Source organism: Mastomys coucha, unplaced genomic scaffold, assembly GCF_008632895.1.
Source record: "Mastomys coucha isolate ucsf_1 unplaced genomic scaffold, UCSF_Mcou_1 pScaffold17, whole genome shotgun sequence".
Classification (NCBI taxonomy): Eukaryota; Metazoa; Chordata; class Mammalia; order Rodentia; family Muridae; genus Mastomys; species Mastomys coucha.
In genome coordinates, this window is record NW_022196899.1 from 24,993,692 (window position 1) to 24,998,876 (window position 5,185).

Genomic DNA, 5,185 nt, shown 5'->3' on the forward strand with positions numbered 1-5,185 from the left:
AGAGAGAGAGAGAGAGAGAGAGAGAGAGAGAGAGAGAGATTTGAATACATTAAAAATCCTAGATGTAAATAAATGTTTAAGTTGGCATAAATATAGTTTTGGTGAAAATGCACATTTTATGATACCTCAGATCAACAAACTTATCAGTGAACTTACTATGAGTATCTCATATCTCAATTTTTGAAAAACATTTTTGTAAGCAAGAGGGTTTGAATTTATCTATGATATAATTGTACTCAGGATAAAAATTAATATTAACAGTAAGTGTGTTAACCTAGAAACAAATTGTCATGTTTTAGAGTAGCATAAGTCTTTCAGTTCCAATGGTTTCATGGGCTTCAACAGTTTTAATGGAAGATTGTACATCTGTTTATTGAAGATAAATGATATTCTACATATCATGAATAGCGTACTTCAACTTTGCTTCCTTTTTTGTAAGTACACTTCAAAGTAAATATTTTATTATGCCTTGTAAAATGTGATTTGATCTATAGAATATCCACATGCTTTTACTTGTAAATTACTTTGTCTGGGTACAACTTGCTTTCAAATTATTTGTGATTGATATTACTGAATTGTAGAAGTACATATATATGATATGTTTGATTGTAGATATGCATTATCTTTGTTCAAAATGTTGGTTTTGTAAATATTACTTACTGTTTTTCCAAGATCAGGCATTGCCATTTATGTGATTTGTTTTGTTTTGTTTTTCGAGACAGGGTTTTTCTGTGTAGTCCTGGCTGTCCTGGAACTCACTCTGTAGACCAGGCTGGCCTTGAACTCATAAATTCACCTGACTATGCCTCCCAAATTTTTTAATTTATTTTTCTTTAAACTTCTATTGCATTATGATGAGAAAAGTTATATGATTTCAATTTATCTGAATTTGTTAACATTTAAAAACATATTTTAAGTAAATAGAATTAAATCACATTCTTGTTTCCATTTTGTACCCCCACTCCTCCCAGAGACCCCCTCTTCAATACCTACAATATCTTTTTTGTCATATTCCTTAAAATTTATAAAATATTATAACAATAAAAATGAGTATTATAAAAGCTGTTTGAAATAAAACAACAAATCAATTTAACTGTCTTATGTAGATGCTTGTCTACAGCAATACTGAAAATACATGTTTTTCTCAATATAAATTTTAAATAACTCCAAACACATTAACTGTATATTTCAAAATAATACATCACTACTAGTATTTTCTTAAATGAACATAAATATATAAAGTCTTTTTGTTTGTTTGTTTTGTATTTACTAGAGTTTAAAATCTTGGCTCTTACTGTGGTACAAGCCCAAAATAAGAACAATTTTTAGACATTGGATTTCATTTTAATAAGACTGTACTTCAATGACCCTCACATCACCAAAGGATTTTACCTCCATCATAGCTAAGCTGAGAGTTGACAGTTCTGCTGTGCTAAGGAATGAATTGTAGGCATGATTTTTGGATACAGACTTCCTGCTACGGTCAAAAGTATTTGACTTGAGTGAGTTACTTTATTCTCAGGCCACAGAATACAGGTTACATTCATTTATGAAATAGTGTGTGTATTAAGATGGTCTATCCATAAAGTCTTTCACGAACTGTTTCAATGAACAATGGTTCTGCTTGGAGGGTGGCATAGACATTAGGTGAGGGTAAAACTCTGGTTCATTGGCTGTGATAATTTGGAAAAGCATTCATCTCAGAGAAAAAGTAACTTATAAAATCCTCTTCTTCAAACTTGATACAAGAGCTACAAATGTCAAGCAAAGCATTCAGTCTCACTCTTTGTTGTTCTCTTGCCTACAAGCCACCTCCCAGGTTAATTTTCTATGTCTTCCTTGGGTATATAAATAATTTTGAAATATATAGGCTGTTCTGAAGACCATAGTATTGTGTAAAAACATGAAATAAACAATACTATTAATAGAGAGGCTGAGATAGGAGAAGCAAGATTTCAAGACGCTTATGTTGTACACAGCCAGACACTGTCACAAACAAGCTGAAAGTGTATATAGATTGTACAATGTTGGACCTACTTCTCCAATTACCAAATTAGAGAGATCATTGGATGACAATCAACAAATTTCTAATTCCTCGTGTTTTTGGATTTCCATCGATTAGGATATGTTGGTAATATAAATTTTTATATTAAGATATTAAGAAAAAGTAATTGTCACTTCCTGTTGTTTTTGTTGTAAGAGGTAGAAATAGGTTTGTGTGGATGTGTTGAAAGATTGCTTTCTTGCTTCTTCTAGGGTGTAGTTTTGCTCCTTATGTTGATGTTTTCCATCTATTATCCTTTGTAGGGCTGGATTTGTGGAAAGATATTATGTAAATTTTGTTTTGTCATGGAATATCTTGTTTTCTCCATCTATGGTAATTGAGAGTTTTGCTGGGTATAGTAGTCTGGGCTGGCATTTGTGTTCTTGTAGGGTCTGTATGACATCTGCCCAGGATCTTTTAGCTTTCATAGTCTCTGGTGAGAAGTCTGGTTTAATTCTGATAGGTCTGCCTTTATATGTTACTTGCCTTTTTTCCCTTACTGCTTTTAAAATTCTTTCTTTGTTTAGTCCATTTGGTGTTTTTATTATTATGCGACTGGTCTGGCAGAGTTCCTGTGTGCTTGGTCCCGCTGGACCCAGTTACTCCCAGTATTGGGACAGATGTTGGTTCCTGCTCACCTCTGATCCTGGGTGTGTCAGAGAGCCTGGTAGTGGAGATTCCTCTGGGTGTTGTGGGACTGGCTGTGGAGCTGGCACCCCCGGTCTGCTGTGGACCCCAGCCCAGACAGACCTGAAGGAACTCGAGTCACTGGGCTGGTGGAGTGCCTGTGAGCCTAGTCCTGCTGGTCCCAGTTACTCCCAGTGTATACTCTTTCTTTAATCACAAAACAGGAATCTAAAAAGAATAAAAAACCCAAACAAATTAGAATAGTACCCAGCAACAGAAAACAAAAGATGCACAATATCACACAAGAAAGGAATACAGATATATGCATGTGTACACACACATAAACTCACATATCATACACACTCACATATCACACACACACAGAAATCCCATAAAAATAATAAAAAAGAACATGAAACATTTGACCAAAAGACCTATAAAGCAAACAATAAACAAAACAAAAAAGCAAAACAAAACAAAACAGACAACAAAACTCCCAGATAAAGAATTCTTAGATCCAATAATTTTTCCAAAAAGAAAAAAAAAAGAGTTTATTTTGTGTTGACTATCTTTTGCTGAGCAAAGCTCTTATCTTATGTGTTATTTGTATATATAATGAAACTCAACTGTAGTAAACTTTTTCTGTTGGGATTAATTATCAATTGTAGAATCTGAGTTTGCAATGCATCTTGTGCCCACTTCCCATCTGATTGAACCCTGTGCAGGTATTGAATCTGTATTTCCTTTTGCTAGGCTGGTCTTTTGCATTGTTTTAATCTTACTGATCCATGTTCCATGAGCATAGAGTTTTCATTCTTTAATATTATCTTCAATTTATTTATTTAATGTCTTAAGTACTTATAGTACAATTCTTTTACTTCCTTGCTTAGAATTACTAAGAAATATATTTTTTGAGACTATTGTGAATGGTGATGGGTCACTGACTTCTCCTTTAATATATTTTAACTTTGTGTCCAGGAAAATAAGTGTGTGTGTGTGTGTGTGTGTGTGTGTGTGTGTGTGTGTGTGCATGCATGCTAATACTATGTCCTGATACATTGTTGAATGTCTTTAAATATGTATTTCCTGGTGGAGTTTTTAGGGTAATTTATGTATAAAATCAAGTCAGCTGAAACAAAGATATGCGGACTTCTTCTTTTTCATCTAGTGTCCCCTTAAATTCCTTTCATTGTCTTGTTGCTCTAAGTTGTCAGGTACTGCATTTAATAGTTATAGAGAGAGTAAACAACCTTGTCTTGTTCCTCATTTTAGTGAATATGTTTTAATTGTCTTTCCTGGTAGGTTGCTGTTGGCTTGCCATAAATCACTTTTATTATGTTGAAATATGATCAGTGTATCCCTAGTCTCTCACTGACTTTATCATGAAGGGATGGGATGTTGAATTTTGTTTGCCACAGGCCAGCCAGTCCAGGCCTCCCTCAACCCATCGGGGAACAGGGTCCTAGTCAGGTAGACAAGGCATTGGCAAAGAAATGACAAACAGAAAGAGACACAAGGGAGTGGTGTAACTGGATAAATTTGTACAAAATAGAAATCAGGCTTATATGGTATACAGAAAACAGGACAAACTACAGAAGTCACGTAGGCAGGAGATAGCTACACCAGGGTCAGTGAGAACAAGCAGCCAAGTGCAAGGCGAAGGAGCAGTGGTGTCCTTCTTGGGCTAGATTGTCCTGGCAGCCCCACAATAAACTCTCAGGGTCTTTCTGAAGCAAGTAGCTGAGGTTGTATTCTAGCATTCCTTGGCCTTGGCTGTAACATAAATAATTAGTGATGGGAGCCCTACAACTTCTAGCTTCTCATTGGCAGTAAAACTGTTTTTCTTTCTGTGTGAGACTGCTCTGATAATAAGTGCCTAACTGCTATCTCTGACTATTGAGACACCGTGTCTGGTAACACAGCTTCTTAGTAAAAATTCCCAGCTAATTACAGCTAGGAAATCTATTAGGATTATTGAAGTACTGTGAAGGCCAGTAAATAATGTTCAATCTCAGTGTTAGCTATAATGAAATATTTCTTAGGGCACCTTTACACCTGAATAAAGAAAGCACACAGATCTCTCTACAGACTTATCAGAGATAAATATGGAACACATCTGAGTTAGGAGATGTCAGCAACTGGGCTACCTCAGTAGACAGACTCCCTTTGTAGTCATAATACCTCTTGTCCATGATCAGGTTTTAACCCTGATACTGTAGACCTACTGGGGTAGACAAGTGCATGCAGCATTTATTAAAGGGCTTTTTTGCTTCAAATGAGAAGATCATGTGGTTTTTTTTTTTGCTTTCTCTATGTTTCTCAGGTGGTTTATATTTATTGATTAACATATTTTGAAGTGTTATGCATCATTCAGATGAAACTTGTATGATGATGGTAGATGATTTGCATGATATGCTGTTTAATTCAGTATGGATGTATTATACTAAGAATAATTACTTCTGTATTCCAGACTTCTGCACTAATAACCATTTCATTCCTTCTTAAAAGGGGGAA